We start from the raw sequence: 26,368 nt of genomic DNA on the forward strand, positions 1-26,368 counted from the left end.
TTATGTATTCTCTTACATATTGGCAAAATAGAAATACATGTGTGTTTTTTAAATTTCTCCCCAACTTTGGCATAATTAGGATTACCCCCATACAAACCCCAGCCTATCTACAAATTATTTGAGGACATATGCCACTAGCTCCTCAATTAAAAACCAAAACTTGAGGTCTCTGGAGCTCTCTGTGGATTGAGGACAGTGACAGGGGGAAGAGTTTCTCCAGGTGAACAGCCCAGACCAGCTCTTCCTGACAGAGTCAATGTCAAGGCAGAGATAATGGGGTGGCACCATTTGGTTAAAGTAGGCCAGTTCACCCACTCAGGGTGTGTCCCTCCCTGGGACAGAAGCCCTTGCACAATGGGGGCAAATGTCCTACTGTCTCTTCGCTTTGGGGCTCAAGACTTGATTTCTGATTCTTGAGCACATACAGGTATGATTACTTTATAAAGTCAGTATCCCTGCCAGCATCTAATACCAGGCAAATTTCTGTGTTGGACTCAACGCACAGGGTATATTTCTTTCAATTTAGCCTCACCTTTGCGGAACATGTACCCTTTAGGCCTACAATAGGGTCTTTTATATGTTTCAAAGGCCCTTTTATATCTCTTTTGCCCTTTGAGATAACATCATGTCAGAATTTGCAAGTGAAAGCATAATAGACCTGACTAGAGCACAGCGGAGATGGCTCCAGAGCTGGAAACATTCTCCCACATACTTCTCAGTGCAGCCCATTCGGGGTCGCGCCCTGTTTTGTAGTTGGGGAAATAGAGGCACAGCTTAGTTAAGTGTTGTACTGGAAGTCACTAGTAGTGAAGACACTGGAAGCCAAACCTATGCATCTAGTACTCAGTCTGCTCTCCTACAGTGTCTATGTTGTGTTATTTTCTAGAGGATTAAAATGAGACTGGAAACCACTACGTTCACACAGATCAGAATCCAACCCCCATTCAAAGCTAAAGACCTCCCAGGGCTATACAGTAGTCCCCTTACCCTCAGTTTCACTTTCTACAGTTTGTCACCTGTGGTCAACTTAAGTCCGAAGATATTAAATGGAGAATTCCAGAAATAAACAATTCCTAAATTTTAAATTGAGCTTCGTTCTGAGTAGTGTGGTGAAATCTTGCACCGCCCAGGCCCGACCCACTTGGGACGTGAATCGTCCTTTTGTCCAGCATATCCGTGTTGCACACTCCCTATCTGTTAGTCACTTAGGAGCCATCTTAGTTATCAGATCAACTGTCTCAGTATTGCAGTGCTTCAAGTAACTTATTGTACTTAATAATGTCTCACTCACCTCACTTCATCTCATCATGTCAATATTTTATCATCTCACCTCATAAGAGGAAGGCTGAGTATAGTTCAATAAGCTATGAAGGGGGGGGGGGGGGAAGAAGCCACATTTACATAATCCTACATAATAAAATGGTAATATGTAAATTACCATCACTCCGCTACGCCCACGATTGGGCCAGCAGGAGGCGCAGGGGGCGGGACTCAGGGTGGCCGGGGTAGCTGATTGGGCCAGCAGGACGCTGAGCTCGCGGCGCCACTGGCGCCGCGAGCTCAGCGTCTGTGTCATGGCTGCACCGGAGGCTTTCAGAAGGCCTGGTGCACCGGCGGACAGCCGGCCAGCTCCCCCGCGATCAAAAGCCAAAGCGGGGGAGCTGGCCGGCTGTCTGCTCCGGCACAAGGCCTTTCGAAAGCCTCCGCCGCGCCGGAGGCTTTCGGAAGGCCTGGTGCACCGGCGGACAGCCAGCCCGCTGGTGCACCAGGTGCATGATTAAATCATGCACTGGGCCTCTAGTTTTATTATAATATATTATAATTGTCCTATTTTATTATTAGTTATTGTCAATCTTTTACTGTGCCAAATTTATAAATTTAACTTTGTCATTTGTATGTGTATGTATAGGAAAAAAGCATAGTATGTATAGGGTTCAGTAATATACCCAATTTCAGGTGTCCACTGGAAGTCTTGGAATATATTTCCTGCAGATGAGGGGAACTACTGTAATTTTATAATTGCAATAAAGTTTACAGTAATGAAAGTCTAGCAAGTTCTCATGTATGTTCTAGACAAGTCCTGCCCAATAGGCTTTATGGTGATGGAAATATTCTGTATCCACGCTGTTCAATAAATTAGTGGCTTTTGTTCACTTGAAATGTGGCTCATGCAGCTGGGGGGAATGAGTTTTTAATTGTATTTAATTTAAATCCTCATATGTGCTGGTGGCTACTGTATTGGACAGCACGGTTCAACACTTCAGTGCTTTCTTGACATTTCTACTTGGCTGTCTCAAAGTTAACACAGTCAAATCAGAATTCTTGATTTTTTTTTCCTCAACCTGTTTCTCCCCAAACAAAGCCATCATCGACTCAGTTGCTTGAGCCAAAACCTAGGTGTTATCTCAACCTCTTTCTCTTCCTCATTTCCTGCATCTACTTGATCAGCAGGTCCTAATTATTTTACCTTCAGAACCTCTGCTGAACCCACCCACTTCTCTCCATCTCTACTGGTGAACCAAGGCATCATCATATCTCACCTGAGCAATTGAATGGCCTCCAGTGATTGTTGGCTACCAGTGATCCATTCATCACTGTTGCCTCTTCCCGACTCCTCCATACAGCTACCAAAGACACTATCAAATGCTTCAGTAGGTTGCGTCACTCCCTGCTTGTATGGAAACATTTGTGGGACTTTGAATACTTATTTTCTATCCCCCATTACAATGGGAGTTCCCCTATATCAGGAACCTTGTTTGCCTCCTTCAATATTATCTCTCTAGCACCTACAACTCTGCTCAGCACACAATTTGCACTCAGTAAACCTCTCAATAACAATTCAATGAATATTTATTGTGGAAGAAGATGAGATAGCAAGAGTCAAAATGTGATCTATAACTTGGTTGTTAATAGCTGAGATATTCCTGACATCCATATACATGGAAGTCGATGGTTTCTTTTACATTCTGGATGTAGAAGGAAGGGTGGGCATTGTGACTAATTGCATGTATCTGTGAATTGGGAGGCTGGTCTACAGAACTGATGTACTAGTAATCTCTGCCATGAACTGGAAAGAGCTTCTTTTTCTCCCTAGAGGTCTGTGTATGTCCCAGATCTTGAAACTTTTGTCTTTCCCACTGTTAGAGAAAGAGGAGAGTGTCTTCCTACAAGGTCACTTTTTATATTTATCCAAGAGGAGTTTAGATAGTAATGGGAAGGAACATATTATGGAACTCAGGTGTAGTGAATGGCGAAGTCCTGTCTGGCCAGCAAAAGGAGATTTTCAACATGAGACTGTTGTTTAAAAACAGAATTTGGCATATGCTCATAAATGAGTTATTTGAAACCAGGAAAACCTTAGGAAGCAGGGTTTTGTGTCCTTTTTTCCTTGACTATTGCATTTTTTAAAGAAATACCTTTTCTAGCATTCCTTTATAATGATGAACCAAGGCTTTCAGAAGGCATGCTATTACTTAGATCCATTGATCCATGTGCAAAGCTAAATGAAGCTGATGAACTAATTGGAGATATGATCAACTTGGTCAAGCTCTGAGTTGCATTTATTTTCCCTGTTACTGAACAGGCCTGGGATATGACCATCCCCTCAGCACTGGCTGGATTTAGAAGATGAAGTTAAAGCTTGCTTTGCTAATGTTCATATCAGACTCTTAATCCCAGTGGGTTTTTATCAGGCACGAGTTTATAGCCCTGTCCCCATCCTTCCAATGCAGTCCCAGTGTTTTCCTGTGTGTGCCTAAACCTTGCTAGGTCCTGGAAAGACAAAGATGAGTTAAACATATTCTCAAGTTTCAGATATTCTGCAAAGAAGTGGGCAGAGAGACCAATAAACAAAAAACAAACAAAAAAAACGAAACAGAAGCCACTTTCGGTAACAGAGGGAAATGCAGTAACAATGAGAGGAGAAGGCAGTGGGTGGTTAAGAGTGCAGGCTCAGGAACCACATTGTCTGGGTTCACAATCTCACTCTGCGATTATAAACCGACTTATAAACCGTGTGACCTTAGGCTACTGACTTAACCTCTGTGCTTCAGTTTGCTCACCTGTTAAATGGGGTAATAAAAGCACCTACCCCATATCGTTACTAAGTGGGTTAAAGAAGCACACTAAGCACTTGGAACACAGCTCCATAAAAACCAGCCTTTGTTATCATCAGTAGCAGTAGTACATAATTATCGATTGAAGTGAGTGAATACTTCTACTACTGCGGAGAAGTTGTCTGTAAGCCAGCCAGGGGAGTTGACAAAGGCTTCCCAGAGAGGGTGACTTTTGAACTGAAATTTGAAGATAGGCTAATATTGTCAGGAAAGGACAGGTTTGATAGAAAGAACAGAATCTGCAAAGCCTTAGAGGAGTGTGAGTGTGGGGTGTTTATGGTCCTGTAAATAGGTCTGTGTGGATATAGGACTGAGTGCCTTGGGGAGAGCGCCCTGAAAGGGGGCAGGCCTGAGATCACGGGGGCTTTGGAGACTGGTCTAAGGAACTTGGACTTGATCCTAAAACTGAGAGGAAGCACTGAAGGACGTCCGGCAGGTTCGGCGCTCAGCATGCAAGACTGGGCAGCAGCCTCCCTCAGTGGCCTCCGCCTGTGGCCTGTTGATTCTAAGTGTCACTGACCAGCCTCCTGCCCTATGATTTGGATAGGGAGTTCCCATATGTGGACCTGATATTTCTCACCAGGTGTGATTTCTTTGGGACCACAGATAAATAATGTGTTTCCTTGATTCCTTTCTACCTGATTCCTCTTCTCTTACTCCCTACCCCTGCTAAGACAGATACGGGGATGGCTGTGTTACCCCTTGGAGAATCGGATGAAAGTGATAGATCCTTCTCTCGGAAAAATCATGAAGACAAGATTTTCCAGAGCCCCCACATTTCCCTTCCCCTGCACCCCACGTTGGTCATCCAAATAGGCTCCCAGACCCAGTGCCACCTTTTGACCCCAGGCCTGCTTGTGGTTTTTGTGTTCTTACCCCAAATTATTAACTTGCTAGCACATCCACTCTTCCGTCTGCCATCACTGCTATTATCTGACCGTATATCATGAGAGCAGCCTTGGATCACTTGGAGGTTATAATTAAAACTGAAAGCAATTATCTTATATTGAGCCGTTCAAATTTAATTACGAGTATGTTGGCTGAGGACATGGGCTCAGGGGAGGACGGGGGTGGGGGAGGGGGGCAGGCTGTGTGGATTAGAATCCCAGCTCTGTCATGGTCTTATAACTTGAGTAAGTTACTTAATCTCTTTGTGCCTCAGTTTCCTCATTACAAAATGGGAATGCTATCATATGCTTCCCTCTTGAAGTTATTGTGAGGATTAATTGTGGTAACATAGGAACACGCCGAGAACAGTTCCTGGCACAGAGTAAGTGCTATATAAGTATTATTACATTATTATTTCTACTGAAATGACATCATGAATGGGATAATGTGGAGTACTAGGAGCAGGAAAATAGATGAGTAAAATCTCCATATGCATTTGACTCACTTTGGAGCCTTGCTGGTACCTGACGGCCAGGAGTAGATTCTCTACGTCTGTGCTGTCTGCTGGGGTAGTCACTGGCCCCTGTGACTGCTGAGTACTTGAAGTGTGACTAGCCTGCATTGAGATGTACTGAGTCTTGAAGATTTGGCATGAAAAAACAGAGTAAAATGTCTCAAGAATAATTTTTATACTGGTTACGATGAAAAGATACTTTGAATAAATTTGGTTAAATGAAATGTATTATTAAAAATAATTTTGTCAGTTTTTTTTTTTTTGCTTCATGTGGCTACTAGATAATATAAAGTTATATGCATGGCTTGTTTTATATTTCTACCGAGCAGCATTGCCTTAGGCCCGTGGTCGGCAAACTGCGGCTCGCGAGCCACATGCGGCTCTTTGGCCCCTTGAGTGTGGCTCTTCCACAAAATACCACGGCCTGGGCGAGTCTATTTTGAAGAAGTGGCGTTAGAAGAAGTTTAAGTTTAAAAAATTTGGCTCTCAAAAGAAATTTCAATCGTTGTACTGTTGATATTTGGCTCTGTTGACTAAGGAGTTTGCCGACCACTGCCTGAGGCTCACCATTATCACTAAAACAACATTTTGTGGTTGCGATAAGGTGGCCACTATTGGAAAGCCTTGTACATGCCTCCCATTGCCATTCAAGTTATATTGGACCGGCCATTTTTTAATTGGTTTCTTCAGGGAGCCATGGCGTGGTCCTAGCAGAAGGGGATTGAGGATTGAAGGCAAGAGCAATAACGAGGGAGGCTTCCGCTAACTTGGAGGGGTGTGGATAAAAACACTACCATTTATAGTTATACTGGGCTCAGCCTTTCAGCACTCCCTGAAGTGGATGAGAGAGTGCCTTCTCCTCAGCAAGTTGAAATATGTAGGCGAAAAACTCTCCCTATTCCATCAGGAGCCAGAAAAGGCTTGGCTCATCTTTAACTAAAAGAATAACACTCAACATTATGTCAGTCACTTGGGATCGAAAGCACACCCTTCCCAAATGTGATTTACTTAAGGAGTGTTTTGTTTAATTCTGTTTCAGATTCACTCCTCCACTTGAAACCTGACAACGGTGGGCCACACACAGTCTGACTGGTAAGTTCTCTTTCATTTTTAAAACAAAGTGGCTGTTTGACATTATTTTTGAAATGATATTCACACTTCTAAATTAGATGCATCTCTACCAGTACTATGATTAGATGTCTATTTATTCACACTATTTTTTTTCTCTCCCTGAAATGATTTAAGAAGTTTTCATGTCTTTTAAAAAAAAAAATCAATCCATTTTTCTTTTGCTAAGATCATGGCCAGGGAACAGATCTGTGATTATATGCCAAATACTACTAAAATAAAAAGCTTTTCTTTTGTAATGGAACTATTTCCAGGCCCCTGCTGATGGTCTGCTTGTTTCAAGCAGTATCCACAACAACAGTGTTACTTCAGCCAAGGAATGCAGACAGTCCCTTGCAGTGTGTTGTAATGAAAATTGGCTCACAGCTATAACATATTAGCTTTCTTATTGCTCTATTTTTTTCTCTCCTCTCTCTTTGAACCTGAATGTGATGGTTGTGAGATAAGAGTTCTGGGGTAGAAAACTGCCTTTCGATCTAGGAAAGGAATACACTTCTTCAGTGAAAAAGCTTTGGGGGCTTTCATTGTGATATCACTCCCTGATGTTGTGGCGATCCTGTTATTTGCAGTGTGTAGCAGATAGCTTTTGCTGCATAACATACCATTCCCAAATTTACAGCCAAAAATTTGAGCTGAAACTTACTGACTCAAAATGACAATCATTTCTTCATCCCAAATTCTGCAGATTAGCGATTTGGGCTGGGCTCAGCTGTGTGATTCTTTTGGTTTCAGGTGGGACTTATTTATATGTCTGTCCTTGACCAGAATTGAACCCGGGGACCCTTCAGTCCACCAGCCGATGCTCTATCCACTGAGCCAAACCAGCTAGGGCCCAAGGAGCATTCATAATTGGCTCAGTTCAGATTTCTTGCCTGAATCAACTTAGCCAGAAGTAGGAAGTAGACAATAAGCAATACCTGTTTGGCCATGCCTTGTTCATGTGTTCCTTGAGAGAAGGTGAATACCACCAGAATCACATGGAATGGGGTCCCCTATTTAAAAAGATGGATTTACTTTATTTTTATTTTTTTACCAGAAGAAGGAAGGAACGATAAAATTTCTAGGTACCAGAGTCCACTGATTTAGAAATTCTTAATTTGGAGTCCACTAACCTTGAAAGGTTTAAACTTAGATTCAGCATCAATTACATTGACTACCCATTGCAAATTTGGTGTCATGATTGAGATTAAAGCCACAGTGAGCATTCAGAGAGGATGAGGATAAATGGCTCCACTGCGGGTAGATCGCTTTTGAGCTGAGGACCTCAGGACCCACAGGAGTGGATATTAACCTGGAGACAATGAATGGTCTTCAATGGATCTATAATCCATGGAAGGAGTCAATTCATGGGCTTCTATAATTATTACTAAAGGCCCAGTGCACGAAATTTGTCCCTCAGCCCAGCCTGCACCCTCTCCAATCTGGGACATCCCTCTCCAATATAGGACCCCTATCGGGATCGGGCCTAAACGGGCAGTTGGACATCCCTCTCACAATCCAGGACTGCTGGCTCCCAACTGCTTGCCTGCCTGCCTTCCTGATTGCCCCTAACTGCTTCTGCCTGCCAGCCTGATCACCCCCTAACCACTCCCCTGCCAGCCTGATTGATGCCTAACTGCTCCCCTGCCAGTCTAATTGCCCCTAACTGCCCTCCTTGCAGGCCTGGTCACCCCTAACTGCCCTCCCCTGCAGGGCTGGTCCCCCCCCCACCAACTGCTCTCCCCTGCAGGCCTGGGTCCCCCCCAACTGCCCTTCCCTGCAGGCCCGGTAGCCCCCAACTTCCCTCCTCTGCCGGCCTGGTCACCCCTAACTGCCCTCCCCTGCAGGACTCATCACCCCTAACTACCCTCCCCTGTAGGCCTGGTTTCTCCCAACTGCCCTCCCCTGCTGGCCATCTTGTGGCGGCCATCTTGTGTCCACATGGGGGCAGCCATCTTGTGTGTTGGAGTGATGGTCAATTTGCATATTACTCTTTTATTAGATAGGATAGAGGCCTGGTGCACGGGTGGGGGCCAGCTGGTTTGCCCTGAAGGGTGTCCTGGATCAGGGTGGGGGTTCCCTTGGGGTGTGGGGCGGCCTGGGTGAAGGGCCTGTGGTAGTTTACAGGCTGGCCATGCCCCCCAGCGACCCAAGTGGAGGCCCTGGTATCTGGGATTTATTTATCTTCTATAATTGAAACTTTGTAGCCTTCAGCGGAGGCCAGGGCAGGCCAGGAACTTGGCTCCCTCCATCGCTGTGGAAACCCAAGCCTCCTGCTCACTCTGTGGCTGCCGCCATTTTTGTTGGGATTTATTTATCTTCTAAAATTGAAACTTTGTAGCCTTGAGTGGAGTCCTGGGCCGGCCAGGGTGTGCAGGAAGCTTGGCTTCCTCCATTGCTGGGGAAACCCAAGCCTCCTGCTCGCTCTGTGGCCGCAGCCATCTTGGTTGGGTTAATTTGCATACTCACTCCTGATTGGCTGGTGGGTGTGGCTTGTGGGTTTAGCAGAGGTACGGTCGATTTGCATATTGCTCTTTTATTAGATAGGATTATTTATTTTTTTACTGGAGAAAAGGATCATGCTTCCATCATTTCTCATAGGATTCCATGGTCCCTTACTGCTTAAGAGCCATTGCTTCAGACTTAGTTGAATTGTTTTAGATTTGCCTGGTGTAATTTTGTGTGTTCATTTCTTGTCCTGGCTCCACTGGTGAAGTTTAGCGTCCATGATAAACATAGCTCCTTATGGAGCAGAGACAGTGATGTCAGTGCCTGAGTATGTTGCATTAAATTACATGTTGAGGTTTTTAGGCATATATGTCAACTCTGCGCAGTTGTAGTTGCCATGTACCTAATGCTTACTTTGGTGCCAGGCTCAGTGCTAAGTGCTTTACGTGCATTATGGAACTATATACTTAATACACATGACTATAATTCTGTGAGCCTTGGGTCTGTGTATATACCACCTGCTGGAACCAACTCCTTCCAGCTGCCTCTCTGGAAATACCGGATACAGACTCTAAGTTTCTCTTTTCCTTTGACTGCTGTTGTGGGTCCACCTGTCCCCACCTTCCCACCTCCAGATGATCGAGTCATAGAATCTCAGAGTTGGAGGTGACCACTAAGATCATGAAATGCAGTGGTTTTTGGACTCTGCTCTTTGGTTTTCTAGCTCAAGGACACCTGAGAAAGAGGAGCAGGACCCAAGCCCCTGTCCTGCTTCGGTCACAACTGTCTGCTGAAATCCACTCACCTGGGACAATAAAAGAGTTCAGGGTTAGAGGTCAGACATGAGGCTGAGTCCAGGCTACTGCTTTACTTACCTTCCTGTGTGACTGGAAAACTGCCTAACCTCTCTGAGCCACAGTTTCCTCATTTGAAAAGGGGATAATAATACCGGCCTCATGGAGTTGCTAGGGGGACTGAATGACGTGAGAAGGTCTATAAAGATCTTGACCTGTGCCTTGCACATAGTCATGCTTGGTGAATGTTAGCTGTCACTAGCACATGGCACAGTGTGACTTGTGGCACATAACTAAGACGCAGCTTTATTCTTGTCTCCCACTGTTCCTATAAAATATATTCAATGGGCTGTGTTTTCCCCCCATTTCCTGATAAAAACTTGGTCAGGCCTATGACTTTTCTGGTTACTCTTAGGTAATGAAAAGTCCTAAGGCCACTTTAAGTCACACACACACACACACACACACACACACACACACACACACTTTGGAACCTGGAAACGCTCACTGTACTCTAGGGACAGTCAGTATTCATTCCAAGAGGAGATTTTCCTCCATCCTCCAGCTGCCCACCCACCGCCCCAGGCCTCCCCGGGTGCTGCAGATGGGGAGAGAGAGAAAGTTCTTACCTGACTGCTCCTGTCCCGCCTTGCACTGGGTTCTCTGAGCCTGGCTAATAGGGAAGGGACTCTGCTCTCTGGCTGCTTCCATGGCTTTCTCAAGGACCCCACTGGAACTTTCCGTCCGGGATCTCCCAGGACTCGGGCAGTGCCTCTCCTCCTGCGGCTGCTAACGTCTGCCAGCAGCTTCTGGCTTCCATTCAGATGTTCTCTTTGGGGGCCTCTCACCCTCAGGCTGAAGCCCTCTTGGGTAGAACCTGTTTTTAAAGACCCCCCCAGGCTGGCATTCCTGATGCCCAGAGTTCATGTTCCTTTAACCACAACGCCCCCCCCCCCCCCATGAGGGGAGGGGACAAGCAGTCACTCTGTCCTCTCTTGCCTTTGACGAGGCCACTTTGCTCCCTCTCTCCCCAGCTCACACTTGCTTTCTCAGGCAGGTGCCACATACCAGTCCCCACACTCTAGGAGGCACATACCAAGCCCTCCAGATGGTGCCTTTGAAACCCCCTCTCCAGACTTGAGCTGAAAGGCTGACCCCCTCCACCCACCCACCTTTGGGAGGCCAGAATCTGAGCATTTCTGAGGAATCTGCCTCTAAATGCCCCCATCACTTTCCACTGTCCTGAGCCTGTTTATATTCTCCTTCTGTGTCTTTCTGCCAGCTAGGCCAACTGCTTTAAAATTTACACACAATGGTCTGGCCCCTTGCTTTGGAATTTCCCATCTGTTGACTCTTGATGCCTCCTGGAAACTTCCACTTTAGGCTCTTGTTATAGTAACTAATTCCCCAGTACAAGGCACTCCTCTTCAGCCCCCGTACAAGCTGTCCTTCATCCTGCGCTTGAAGCCTGTCCAGGCGGGGGACTCCCTCCCGAGCATCCCATTCGGATATCCGGATAACTTGCAATTGTTGGAAAGATGTTGCTGCTGCGAAGCTAGGCCTGGCTCCTGGTAACGTCCCCATGAATGGGGTCTGAGGAAATCTGCCTAGGTGGGAGAGATTCTGAGTGGCAGCCAGGCTCTCACTGACACCCTGGTCTCCAAAACCACAGAGAGGCCTTGGACCTTGTCTCTGGGTGGGTTTTCTCCGCCGTCACACCAAAGTGCACTTAACAATAACCCCAAGAGGAAGCAGGTATTTGGAAACACTAGGCTCAGTGACCATTTTTCATGCTCAAGACATAGTGTCTCTTGATCTGAGAGCTGATTTCATGCTTTGTGGAGGCATGTTAATCAGGGCTCCATCCAGAGCTATGAACTCTGCAAAATCAAGCCTTGTAGCATGTGCTCCCCGCCCCCCCCCCGCCCCCCCCCCCCCCCCCCCCCCGCCGCCGCCCTGACTTCTAAAGACACCCCGGGTGGCTTGGTTGTTTGGAGTATCATCCCATACACCACAAAGATTGTGGGTTTGATTCCTGGTCAGGGCACATATATAGGTTGCAGGTTCGATCCTAGGTATCGGGTGCTTTATGGGAGGCAACTGATCGATGTTTTTCTCTCACATTGATGTTTCTCCTTCTCTCTCTCTCTCTCTCTCTCTCTCTCTCTCTCTCTCTCTCTCTCTCAAATCAATAAACATATCCTCAGGTGAGGATTTAAAAATATATATGTAATTTTTTTTAAAAAAGGAAGGGCAGCAGTGCAGCCACTCCCATCGGTTGGTCAACAAGTATTTATTGAGCATCTGCTCTGTGCTTGGGGCAGGGTGAGAGGCAGCAGAACCGAAGGGAGACTCCGGGCCACCGACCACTTGCGTGGCTCCCCAGCTCCTTAGCTGAGCCTCAGGACCTCCCGCCGGCATTGCGTGGACAAGGGAAACCTCTTACCAACACGCTCCTCCGCCCGCAGGGCCAGCGGCAGAGCAATGCCAGTGTGGAGCTTAGGCTGTAGGGCCTTTCGGTGCCAAGGACCCCTCCGGAGCCCTGTAGCTAATGTGATGGTCCTAACTTTTGTGTTCTTTTCCTAGAGAATTCTATAAGGCTCAGGACCCACCAACACTGGATCTGTCCCTGGGCCAGGGAGAATTGTCACCCTCTTTGGGTCTTCCCCTCAGCTCAGTTCCACCATCACCAAGACACTAAAACTCCAGTTTCCTTCTCCCTCAGGAACAGGCTTTGCCCCTGTGGTTGTCTCTTCTGCACCTGAACCTGAGTTCCCCCTGGGAGCTCCTAACCCTTTAAGTAAGTGAGGGGGAGGGAGGCGCATTGAGGAATTGCTGTCTGGGGTCCTTCCTGGCCACCAGGCACACACCCTCCACAGAGTGGAAAGGTCCCACCATCCCTGCAGGAAGGCAGGGGAGGTGTTCTCAGACCTCCAGACTTTGTGGTTCATCCGAGGGAGCCCTTGCAAAGGAGCTGGTGGGAGGGAGCCAGGCCTCCCTGCATGTTCAATATATGCCCCGTGAAAAGTTCTCCAAAGAAGGAAAAAAGAAGGGGAGTATCCTTGAAGCTATGTCAGTTTTGGCAAAACCATAATCTTGATCTCAAGTTGTAGGAGAATGGGCCAGCCAATCTAGAACTGTGCTGATGAAGTGCTCTGCTTACTCTTGGCCCTCAATCATGGCCCTTCCCTCTCATTCCACAAAAGGCCTGGAGTGCTTTCTAATCAGCCAGGATTCAGTGTATTAAGAAGGAGTGGGAGGGGGGAAAGGCCTTTTTATACGTGAATATCTTTCTAACACTGTGAAAATGCAAGTTTGAAAATAATTTCCCTTTTCAGCGAAATGCTGGCCAACTTCGCCCCCTGGAGGAGAAGTGAAGAATTGTTTACCCCTGGAGGAGAAATGAAGAATTGTTTAAAATGAGCCCTGTAGGGGAAGTATATCAAACTCAAAGGCTAACACGGGGCCGAATAAACAAGGTTTACATTTATGTGGGCCGCAAAAAAAAAAAAAAAGCTTCACTTTCCATAGAAACGTAGGTTTATTTCGATAGAGACATGACCGAGTATTTAGCTTGTATTGTGTTTTCTATAATAAGTGCTTTCATATTGAAAATCTGTCTTTTGTTCACCAAGGGGTCGTTCATTCGTGTCCCTGGATGAAAGTTTGTCACCCTCATTGTTTCGGATCTCCATCTCCCAAGTGGAGGGACAGTCCTGGCATTTATATTAGTGATACTCATAATAGTGGGTTTTTTTTTGTTTCTTTTTCCCTTTTCTCTGCTCGGCAACCCTGAGCTGCACTACAGGAAATAGCATGTTAAGAGGGTGTTACATCAGATTAATTGCCTATTTGGGGCTGTTTTTCCTCAAAAGAAGGATGTGAAAAGAAAAGAGTATACAGACACCTTCTGAGTTATTGTGATTTATTTTTCAATATTTGACAGAGGCGTCTAATGCTTATTGGCCATATTTTTATATATTTGTGTCTACTTTAATATGTCATTTCATGTAATTTTTATGTAAGAAAACATTTTTTGACAGTACTATCTGTTTGCTTTTTCCCTGGTGTATAGAAATAAACTGTCCTAAGCACTGAACAAACACTATTAAGGGGGAGGGTGCATATGTTTCCTGCAGGATTCCTTCCGGGGAGAGTTCTCCGGTATCTGGCACCCTGATTCACTCTGACAAAGCCCGGAGGAGGGAATGGGCCGGGGGACCTGGCATTCCTGCTGATCCAGTCTCAGTTCACGGCACAGGCTGGTTCCTCTTCTTTCTGAGCATCCACCCGCCGTGCCCGTGGCTGCCACCACCCCTGTTATTTGGAGGAGAAAACACACGGACCTCTCTCTCTTCTGGGGCATCAGTCCCCTTTCCTGCTGAAAGTGGCCATGAATCCAGTGTGAGGCGGCCCGGTTCATTAATGGTTCCTTGATGTCCAGGTAATTGCAAGGCTGAGCAACACAGAATGGTTTGTGAGTTCCCTCTAATTTCAGAGCATTTGCAAGCTTTGGTTACTATTCTCAAATTGCAACACGCTGGCTGTTCAGACTGCTGACTGGACAGACAGACAGGGAGGAGAAGGGCGGGCTTTAGAAATGGTTGTTGAGATGGGGCAGGATAGGGGTTTATATTTTTAGTCAAGGGCAATGTGTTGTAGACATTTTGAAGGAATTCCGTGGTAAGCACTGTGAGAGGGAACTGGAGAGGGTCCGTGATTTCTCCCTTGCTTCCAGCTGCAGCCTGCTCTGTCCTCTTTCGCAAAGTACCAGGCTCTTGTCTGTCTCCACCTGGAGCACCTCCAGTGACTTGTCACTGGGACATTTCATAGCCCTTAGCACGAGGAACAATGACCTGCACAACCGTGCTTTAAACAGGGGTGGGGAACCTTTTTTCTGCCAAGGGCCAGTTGGATATTTATAACATCATCCGAGGGCCATACAAAATTATCATCTTAAAAATTAGCCTGCTATATTTGGTCAAACTTTAAAAAAAAATTTAATATATATATTTTTTTTATTTCAGAGAGGAAATGAGAAGGAGAGAGAGAGAAACATCAATGATGAGAGAATCATTGATCAGCTGCTTCCTGCATGCCCCCTACTGGGGATTGAGCATGTGCCCTGACCTGGAACTGAACTGTGACCTCCTGGTTCATAAGTCAGTCGATGCTCAACCACTGAGCCACGCGGCTGGGCTTTGGTCAAACATTTAATTAACTCACCTTAATGCCTTGGCAGGGCCAGTCCAAATGATTGCATGGGCCTTACACAGCTCTTGGGCCGGACAGTCCCCACCCCTGCTTTAAGATGAAGTTGACTAACACAGTAATGCAATATTATTTTTTGTCTTTCTGAGTCTAAATATATCTTACAACATGCCAGTATGCAAGGCCAGTTAGCCTGAGGTGGAGTAGACACATCAGTGTGGGAGCACAAATGGACAGGAGCATTTTTGTTTTTTGGTAATCTTCATGGAGAACATTTTTCTATTGATTTTTAGAGATAGTAGAAGGAAGGGGGAGAGACAAAGAGAAAAACATCGATGTGAGAGAGACACATGCATATCAATTGGTTGTCTCCCGCAAGTTCCTGGACCAGGGCCAGGGATGGAGCCTGCAACCAAGGTACATGTCCTCAGCTGGAATCGAACCTGCAACCCTTCAATCCGAGGGCCGCTGCTCTGTCCACTGAGCCAAACCGCCTAGGGCTGGACAGGAGCTTTTAAAAAAAGTTATTTAGCCCTAGCCGATTTGGCTCAGTGGATACAGCATCAGCCTGCAGACCAAAGAGTCCCAGGTTCGATTCCGGTCAAGGGCACTTGGTTGCAGGCTCCTCCCCGGCCCGGGCTCATGCAGGAGGCAACCAATCAGTGTGTTTCTCTCACATTGATGTTTCTCTCTGACTTTCTTTCTCTCTTCCACTCTCCCTAAAAATCAATGGAAAAATATCCTCGGATGAGGATTAACAACAACAAAATAAGTTATTTATCTATCAACAGCCTTAAAATATTCTTTAATGCCACAAATAAATCATTAATGTAGAAATTAATAAAAGCCAATAGATAGTTGGTAGGAAGAGAGAGAAAGCTTCATTTTGGAATTACAACAAAATGATAAAACAGCCCAAGATTTTACATTAAGGGAATGTTGACAAACCCAAATTGAGGGGCAGGCCACAAAATAATGGATCTTTACTCTTTAAAAAATCGATGCCATGAAATACAAAGAAAGACTCAAGAGCCGTCCCCGATGAAAGGAAACTAAAGAGATAGGACAGTTCAATGCAGTGTAGAACTTTGGATTTTCTTTTGCTGTAAAGGACGTTGTGCAAGCAGTAGGAGGTGCTTCCTGTGGCTCTGGAGCTGAAATTCCTTACTTTACTTGCCAGTTCTTTGGATAGTTGCTGAAATTTGAATAAAGTTGTAGATTAGATAATAGTAGTGTGTTAATTGTAGTGTGGTTGTGTAAGAGAACTCCTTATTTATAGAAAATACATTGAAGTATTTAAGGATAAAGCAACATTCTCTCTTCCTCACCTCCCCCCCCCCCCCCCCCCCCCGCCGCCCCTTGCAGGAAGAATACAGGATATAAAATGTTGGTATTTCAGGAATCCAAATCTGGGTGAAGGGTATCAGAGAATTCTTTGTATTATTCCTGTAACTTCTCTTAAAAGTCTGAGGTTATGTAATACATGGTGCTTATGAAGAGTTTGTAATCACATAGAGAAGGAAAAGAATATAAAATGGTATAATATTGTGTGATTTCAGTGACTTTAAAAAACTCATGGACAAAAAGAGTAGGTACAATATGATGCTTCTTAATTGATATTACTATGTGTTTTTTATAGATATAAGTGTGTGTGTAAATACTTAGTATGTTCTATAAAAAGATGGACCTTTTTAGGACAAGATCAAACAGGACTTTAGTCTCACTTCTCATGTTTCACTATTCACAAAGAGCAGGTATTTATGTTATTTGTCTAATAGTCTAATTAAAAATTATTAAATATTAAACAAATAGAACATACTCATGGACAAAAGATTAGAAGGAAATATAGCAACATGTTAACTTTTATCTCTTATCTGAGTTAATACATTTTATGCATTTTCTCTAAATAATATATTTCTTGAAAAATTAGGAGGAAAAAAATCCTAAGTGAAGATGCAGCTTTCTCTCAAAGAATATATGAGTGAATTTGCTCTTTGTGCCTTTACACATGCACCTCATTCTGTTAAAAGGATATGTGCATATACACATGCACACACATACACACATCTAGATTTACATAACACACATGCACATACACACACACACAAACTTTTTTAAACATTTGCTTTCTTTAATGGTATTTTGAGGGAAATCCTATATTAGACAGGAGTTTAAACCAGGTGACCTCGGAAGCTGAAATTCCTTGCTTTACTTGCCAGTTCTTTGGAAGTCAGCACCTTTGCAGTCCGTACATGGTGCTGGGTACCGAATACATAAGGTTGGAGGAGCCACCCGCTCCATTTTCTAAAAACATCCCTGTGCACAGATAAATCTGTGATTACCATCCTGTGCTAGGTACTAGGAGAGTGTAGATGTTCCTATGAAAGACTAGCTTGACTGGGTGGCCAGAGTGACGGTCAGGCAAGGCGAGCATTGATCTCTAGACCTAGAAAGCCAGATGAGATCTGGCCAGTCAGAGAAGGGTAGCAAAGCATGCTGGGCTGAGTGTTCCAACGTGTCTCACTGTGGCCCACGCAGTATCATCCTGGAGACCTGGCTTGGAGGCCAGTCTTCACAAGACCTGGGGGGCTCCAGAGCCTGCAGGGCCTGCTTTCCCAGGTGGAGAGGGCGCTGGGTACCCGGTCTGGCTGCAAGCAGTAGGAGGTGCTTCCTGTGGCTCTGGAGCAAGGCCTCCAGCCCTGAACTCAATCCTCCAATTGCAGAATCACTTGGGGAGTTTGCCTGAAGGCACACACCATGGAGAGGGATGGTGCCTGGGTATCCCCAGGGAGGACAGAATGAAGAGTGATGTACTCAGTGGAACTGCTGGAACGTGCTTTATTCAGTTGGAATAAAAAATAAAACCAAAGGGTTGGGTTTGGCACTGGGCCTTGCAGGCTCTGTCGCTGTGTCTGGAGTCCCAACATTACCCCAAAGCAGTGTTGCTGTTAAGAAATGTGCTCCCTCTTTTCCATCATTTGCCTGGGCCCAACCTCCATTCAGGTCATGAGAGCCCAGGGACACCAGTGCGTAAGGATCTGTAACCCACCACATAACTAAGTAAGCAGACATGAAACAGTGGTTAGGAATCCTACAGCTGCGTTCTGGTTGAAAGCGTCTCCATTTATCTTGGGACCTTTTCTTTTCTGTTTTAACCATTTTAGAGCTCGATATTTTACTCAGGTATTATTTCCATTTTGAAGATATCGCATAGGTTGTTAGGAGGATTACAGGAGCTGATACAAATTCAGGGCCTGGCACACAGCGAGCGTTCGCTAACTCCCGGTTATTATTACTGAAGACCAGCACAGTGTCTGACGGAAGAGCACTGGCTCTTGGTCAGGAGACACCTGGCTTCTCGTTCCAGCTCTCTCTCTCTCAAATCCTGCAAGTAAAGAGAAGCTGAGCTGGGAAGAGGCCTTAGAAATCTCTCGGCATCTAATCCAACCACCTCCTTTTCAGAAAGGTATGAGTTTATTCCTTATAGCTTAAATGTTTTCCAACTCATTTGTCGAGCTGGAGTAATAACCACAGCCCCATCCTATGATTGTTGCAAGGATTACAAGCCAGTGTCTCTCAAACTCTTGGCACAGTAAGTATCTGGCAGCAGAGTGAGTCCTTAATTCGTATTAAGTGGTGTTGTTATTGTGGACTCCCTGTAATTATCTTCATCACCCATTTGACTGTGAAGAGAGAGACCTGCTCTCCTTGCTTATCATTATGTCCCCGCCACCTGGCACAGTGACTGGATCACAGGAGGTGCCCGGTCCGTGTTTTTTGAATGGTTGGAGGAAGTGTCTTGCTGAGGGTAGAATTTACTTAAAGTCTGCAGCCCAAGTCCTAACTCTGAGGTCCAGGTTTTCCACACGGTTGCACGTCAGCTTCCTTCTCTCTCTGACTTTAGGTAACTTGCTTCATTTCCCTGGGCTTCAGTGTCTTTACTTTGGACGTGATCCGTCAGGTGCCTTCCTGTTCTGAGCACTGTGTGCTTTGGCCCACCAGCTTTTTGAGAAGACACGTGTGTGTGCTTTGCTGGCCACTAGGTGGCATGGTTGGCCAAATATAAGAGAAAGCAAAAAAAAAAAAAAAAAGGGAGGGGGGTCATAGCATTGAACTAATAGCCCCACAGAGAGTATAGTGGGAGTGGTCTTATCCTTGGAAACTAGTTGCACTTGGAGTTTACCTCGGGGAGGCAGCGCTCCCAGGATTTGTGTGGGATTAGATCCCATGGCTCTCAGACCTTGAACACCTTGGAACTTCCCGGGGGCCTTGTTATAGTGATGGCATGCATTAGTGATGCCAGGCATCGAACATGCTCAGCACTTGGCCAGGATGGAGGAAGAGCTCTCTAAGGTTAGCAGCTATGAGAGCTGCTTCTGGTATAAAATAAAATGCCATGTTTTTGTTCCCAGCCAACTCAAGTGGACTTGCTCCCCGTTTTATTATAAAGCCAGAATTTAAGTATTGCCGAAGTGAGCACTACAAAGCCAGGATTTTAAATAGCCCCTGAGATGGCAGAATGGATGGCGTATCAGTAGCAGGTTAAAGGGAAGCCTGGACTATTTGGAGGGGCAGCAGAACTCTTGGGAGAGTCACTGTGGAGTTTTATGAGCCCAAAGCAGAGTGTTTTGTGCATAACTGGGTGGCAGGGGGTGATGACAGCATAGTCACAAAATGGTCTTGGCTGAAATTGTTCAAAGAAAGAATTTCTTTGTTGCACGGACCATCATTCAGATCAGAGTGTCTTGTTTTAAAGTAATTTGGGGAGAATCTAGGAATAACAATAATTAGCATTTATTGCATATTTACTATGTGTAACTTATTATGCTAAACATACACATGCATTATTCTGTTTAATCCTCACAACAACCCTGTGAGGTAGGTTTGGTTGTTATGCCCATTTTATAGATGAGGAAATTGAGGTGCAGAAAGATTATAATAACAGCCAACAAATACTGCATGCGTACTAAAAGTCAGGCATCATTTATTCTAAGATGTTTAAGTATCATTCTCACAATCACCCTATAAGGTAGATACTATTATTGCCTTCATTTTACAAATGAGGAAACTGAGCCACAGAGAGGTTATGTAGCTTTGTTAAGGTCACACGGGGACTGATTAGAATAGTCTGAACACTAACTCTGGCCCACCTGATTGCCAAGTTCCTTTTTTTTTTCCCCCACCACTGTACTATGCTGCCTCCCACAATACTTTGTCTGTATACAGTAGGTATTTGCTAAGAGTTTATTGAGTTGAGTAGGTCTCACACTGTAAGCAACACGGAGAAGAATCTGTAAGGAAGAATGATACAGGTGTTCATAGTCCTACCCTCACCTGCACTGGCCTGGCCTTCATTAATGTTACGGGTTACATATGCTGCTCCCCATGCTAACTTTTTGTTGCAATAAGATACTCTTCCATTGGAACAGTCAGAAAAAGGCTGTCACCATGGCAGATATTTTCAAGAAACACGTCCACGGGGCGGAGCCAGCTGATTTTATTTGTTTCACCTTTTTCTGGCAGACATGCCTTGGGTTTGTTTGTGCTGGGATAGTGGTGTCCGGCCCCGTCTCTTATCCTCTAAAAGCCAGGCCCGGAGGGTTGCCAGCGTGTCCAGCCAGCCCTCGGTGTTGCACCATCAGTGTGACGCACAGGGCACAGCGTACCTCCCAAGCCTCAGGTGAGCACGCTCCCCAGTCCTGAGGCCAGGCCGAAGCTAGAGCCGAGGGCACCTGCTACCCTGTAAGCGAACTGGCTGTCGCTGCCAAACAGTAATTTTTAGTCATCGTGGTGCCGATGGGGTGTGAGGAAGGAAGGAAGGGCCCGGGCCACATTCATCATTCTGCAGGTGTAATAATTCAGTCCCAGGGGTTGGTTCCCTGTGTTTTCATGTGTCACTGCGTTAGGAGACCCAAATGAAGTCAGACACAGACTTTTTCCTCAGACCTGTGTCTGAGACTTGCTTTCGTAACCATCTGTCCCTTGCTGCTCTTTCTCTCCGAGTGCACTGAGCCACCTTGATCTTCCTCAAGTAGGAAAGGCTCCTACTTGTCATTGCATCTTTAGTCCTACTGCTTGTCACCTTCTGGCCTGCCGGTCCTGTGCTCACCTTCCCAGGATGCAGCGGGAAGTGGGATCGTGTTTGCTCTGTCATTGAGAGAGCTAGTGGGCACCTGAGAGACGATAGGCCAGAGGAGATTCTGGCCCATGTGGGTTTTTCTCTCTCCTACCTCCTTAGAACAGGGCTTCCTACCTGTTTCCTCATAAGAGCACACGTAGGACCTCAGAACGCTCAGACCACCGTGCGGGGGCCAGTGCCTGGGGCCTGAGGCTTCAGACAGCCAGTTCCTGCCTGGCCACCTGGGGCGGAGGCACACCTCCACCTCAACCAGGGGAACTGGTTGAGAAGCTCTGAACCTCCAAGTGCAGCTTACCCCTGCAGTCAGTTATCGAGCACCCTTTTCACCAAACCCTTCTGTTGCCCAAAGTTGGAACTCCTGAGTAGGTGTTGATTTTAGAGATTTTAAGATTCAGATTGTTTGTGGGACTTGTGGGAAAAACTGAGGCTTGAGCGGGGTCACAAAGGAAGCAGTGGCAAGGTTGGGACCAGAACTGTCCTGTGCTCACATAACTATGGGAAAGGAGTGAATAAGGAAGCAGGACTTCATCTCACACACGTGCACGTGTGCACACACATACACACATGCAAACACACACTCTGGGTTCAGCAGACCCATTCTGCTTCTCTTAAAGTATCAAGTTTTCATATTTCATTCTAACAACCCAATAGAAATTTTAAAGCTCTGCCCTGGACCTTGCGGCCTCCAGCTCCCCATCCCGAACCCAGAAGGTGGGAGGCTGATGGCCAGAGCTGCCATCCTTTGAGCTACAGCCACAGCCCATAAGCTCTTGGGGACCCACGCTCGACCTGTTTCTGTTCCGAAAAATCTCTGGTACTCCACAGTGAATGACTGCAGCAGCCGCCAGGCCAATGCTCCTGGCTCCACGCTGGTCGCTACCATCCCAGGATGCAGCCTGAGTGGGCTTGTTACAAACAAGCCTGATCGCTCTACAGCTTTTCTTCTTTCTTTTTTAAAATATGTTTTTGTTGATTTCAGAGAGGAAGGGAGAGGGAGAGAAAGAAACATCAATGACAAGAGAGAATCATTGACCGGCTGCCTCCTGCACGCCCCCTACTGGGGATTGGAGCTCACAACCCAGGCATGTGGCCTTGACTGGGAATTGAACTGTGACCCCCTGGTATATGGGTAGATGCTCAACCAACTGAGCCACATTGGCCGGGCATCCTTTTTTGTCTTTCTCTGTCCCCTTCGCCCCGGATTAATTAACTTTGCCTCTGCATTCAGATACAGCATAGATGTGCCTCCGGGAGGTCTTCCCGACTCGCCGACTGCAGCATGGGCCTCCTATTGCACTCTCCACTGAGTTCTTATAACACCACACTGTTTTGAAGTTGTCTGTTTTCCTCCTCCCCTCCCTCCCCGCAGCCTCCCCAGATGCTAAGCCCTTGAGGACAGTGGGCCTGTCTTACCTGTTGTAGCCCCAGGGCCTGGCGCAAGCAGGATGGACGCTCATTGCGCACTCACCAGGCAGCTGTGCTGCTCGGACTTGAGATTTGGCCTCTTTCTGCAGTGCCTCGCTCTGCTTGTTGTTCTGTCGGAAAGCCTTCACATCGTGGCCGTATCAAGGCTCTCGTATAAACAAACAAAACGTAACCACTAGTGATGTCCCAAGACCAGGATATATTTAGCACAATTTGCTGATAATTACTGTTCATCATTATGACCCTAGGACACTATAAAAGTCTTAAGTGCCCTTGACTCATCAGAGACTAAATTATTCATTTGGCAAACACTTTGAGTATCCACTCTGTACAAAGCATGTGGTCGGTACTATAAGGTGCAGAGAGGAAGGGGAAGGGGGCTACTGAGAGGTAGGCTAGAGCGCCTGCCACTGAGGGAAACATAAAAAAAAAAAAATCTTACATTGCTCAGAGGAGAGCAAGCCCTCTCGGAGTTTGCTTGTAATGGAGAAGACCCACAAGCACACTCCTTGTTCTAATGGAAGAAATACAGGTGCTACGGGAGCACAGCAGGAAGGCTTCTTGGAGGAAGTGACATCTAAATTGTGGAAGAAGTCAGGTGTTGTGTGTTGTTTTTTATCAGAAAGTCACTCTGGCTGCGAATGAGGGACTGGCAGGGGTTCTGACAGAAGGTAGACCAGCTAGGAAGCTGTCGCAATGTTGCAGTAATAAGTGGGGAGCTGCTTATAGTCCCAACTAGGGTGGTGGCAAGCACTGCAGGTGGTGGCAAGTCTATGGGTAAAAATACAGACTCATTTGAGAAATATTGCGGAGGTAGAGGGAGCAGGACTAGGAGGCAGGAAAGGAGGTGCAGTGGGAGCGAGGGGAGGCCAGGGTGACTCCAGAGTGTCTGGCTTGGGCAGCTGCCCGGGCGGGGATGCCACTCCCTGAGCTGGAGACCACAGCAGTAGGCGGAGGCTTGTGGTGGGGACGGGAATGGTGAGTTCAGGTATGGCTGGCGCTCAGTGTGTGGGAGGCGGGTGGGGTCAGAAACGAGCTGGAGAGAGAATCAGGAGCCAGAACACGCAGGGCCTCTGGGCCATGCTGGCGGGTTGGTTACACTTGATCCTCCTAAGAATTTGTGCAGACAATGGTGACGAGAACTGGAGGCCAAAAAATGCCCTGAGCTACATTAGAAAGGTCACAACTCTGCAGGCCTGGGCACGGGCTGGGGACTGCAGGGTTCTCGTGTGTGGCGGTCAGACGGGCTGCACGAAGTGGGCTAGAAGAACGTGTGAGGTGGCCACAGAGGGACAGGGATAGGCCAGAGTGACGGCCGCCCCTGTACACGGCGGCGTCAGGAAAAGGAGAAGCGATAACCGGCCTTTCCCTTGGCAGAGCCCTCGATACAGTCACACTCAGGGCGCACCGCCTGTGCTGCTGGGCAGGGCTTCTCCCATCAGCCAGCACAGAGCGAAACCACCCGAGGGACAGGGCTGTTCTGGACGCGGGTTCCTGCTCTGCCTACTGGGCCGGTGCTCCTTTTACTACCGATCCCATCCAAGAATCTTTATTCATCACTTTACTAAGAGTGGGGACTATGGCACTGAGGGCAGTATGGGGAGCAGGGAAGGGCGAAAGAAGAGGGAGAAAGAAAACAGCAGTGAAGCGTGAGGGCAGCACCAGAGCATGAGTGACCATGGTGCCTTCGGTGCGCAGGGGAGGCGGGGGGGGGGGGGGGGGGGGGGGGGAAGGGCCCTGAGGGGCCTGCCTGCCTCAGCTCCAGTTTGTCTGAGCCAGCACCTTGCTTGATGAGGTAAACGTCCTCCCGCAGTTGTGGTTGTTTTGGATCATGTGTTCATTGTAGAGTGTGAGTTGAAGCCCTGAGAGTATTTTAAAAACAGGAGGTTGTGTGTGTGTGTGTGTGTGTGTGTGTGTGTGTGTTTGTGCATTCAGTTTATTTACTGAACACCCACTATGTACTCAGTCGAGTCCCGGGTGCTGGGCGTTTAGAGGTGAGTGAGGCATGGGTCTTGCCTTAATGCAGTTAGCAGGGAGGACAGTTGCATGGACTGGCCGTTGTAGGACAGTGAGGTCAGTGCAGAGCACACAGTGAGGACAGTGGTGGCATGTAGGAGGCCAAAGGGAGGCCACTAATCCAGCCTGGGAGTCACCAGGAAAAGCGTGGAAGCTGTGGTTTAATCAGATTTGAGCTACCCTTCCATTCTTTGGGATTTTTGTAGAGACCCGGGGACATAAATTGGCGTCTCACGTCTAACAGTGTCTGGCACGTAGCAAGCATGGGATGGATGGTAGCTCACGTTATTTGTAGCTCAGACTAGTGAGGGATTCGCTGAGAATAGAGAAGATGTTGCTGAATTAAAGTCATGATACCTTAGCCAGCTGTCAGTTGCATCAAGGTAAGAATTGACAGTGTACAAAATCAATTAGAACAGGAATAGCTCATTGTTTTCAACATGGGTGCCACCTACAGTGGATTGGAGCCAGGTGTTGAAACGAAGTGGTCATTAACTCATGTCTGGGTCCAACAAGAGAGAGCACTGATCCATTAGTGATGTCTGCCGTGGGTGCAGGAGGGGGAAGGGGCAGTGTACATCTGCCATCCTAAAATTAGAATAACCAGGATCTGACCACATCAAACCTGTGATCCCCACCCCTGCACACGGCATTTCTCAGACAAACCGCAGTGCTCTGTTGGTGTGTGAAATGCTTTAAAGTAAGCAGTCATCCATTCAAAGGGGTCTGTTGAATCCAGGTATTTTCAGGCCAGTCTCCCATACTGGCTACCGCTAGGCAGCTGCCCTCCTGTCACTGTGCTCAGAGCTGGAAGCAGGAATTCTATTTCTCCCAATGGGAAGGGAGAAAAGGAATATAGGTTAGGTTTCCTCTACGAGCTGGTGTAAGGAAAGGGCAGGCAATGAGACTATCCAGTTATTCAGGGCTTCCCATGAAAGGGTCCACCGCATCAATCAAGGTGGAAGGGAGACGGCCGTTCCTGGTGTCTTGGTAGTAATGCTTGCTGGAAGACACGTGTGATACCAGTGCACCGGTAACTTGCCACGCTTCCCGGTCATTAACCTGACATCTCTGTTGTTCTGCGTTAAATGTTGATTTGGGCTGGAAAAGCAGCCGTGAACTCCAAAAGGTGGGGAGAGGCACATTTGGTACACGGGTTCAGCATGCTAGGTTTGGGAGCGCTTCCTGTCTGCTTGTTGTTTCGGTTTGGCACTTCTAGAATATCCACAGAATAATCCTTTCTGCCTATCTTAGAAATAGACGAGACATCATGCTCTTCATACTGGAAAATTATATAGATGCATCTTTTCAAGATGCTATTGCATGAGAACAAGAGCTAAGGTATGGCCTTTTAGACTCCTATGTGTCTAGGGAGCTATTACAAGGAGTAGTACAAAGACAGGCATCTGGGTGCATGTATTTTGTACGAATGGTCCCAAACACGGTAACCCTGACCTTCTGGAAGGCCCCGCCCGGGACAGTGGACAGTGTTCTCACAGAACTGCCACTCTGCAGGCTCTGACGGAGCCTGGGCCCTGGAGCCCCAGACTGTCCTCACCGCGGCCTGGCTGGTAGTGTTTGTCCTCCCCGAGCCATGGAGAGCTTTTCTCCACATGCGGAGCCACTCCCAGAGGCAGACCATTCAATCGTCTCTCTGTGCTCCAGCAAGCGTCTTACCGACCCCGCCTTATTTTTGAACGATAGCTTTTAC

The 26,368-nt window shown here is 46.8% G+C and overlaps 1 protein-coding gene across 2 annotated transcripts in view; it reads left to right on the forward strand.

The window, feature by feature from the left end:
• GNG12 (G protein subunit gamma 12) overlaps window positions 1-26,368 on the forward strand; it is a 119,838-nt gene that overhangs the window by 47,754 nt on the left and 45,716 nt on the right. For both annotated transcript variants that reach the window (XM_079777615.1, XM_079777614.1), the window contains exon 2: window positions 6,557-6,609. The gene's annotated coding sequence lies outside the window, so the exon portion shown is untranslated. The remainder of the gene's footprint in view (window positions 1-6,556; window positions 6,610-26,368) is intronic.

This window comes from Cnephaeus nilssonii (genome assembly GCF_951640355.1).
Source record: "Cnephaeus nilssonii genome assembly, chromosome: 7".
NCBI lineage: Eukaryota > Metazoa > Chordata > Mammalia > Chiroptera > Vespertilionidae > Cnephaeus > Cnephaeus nilssonii.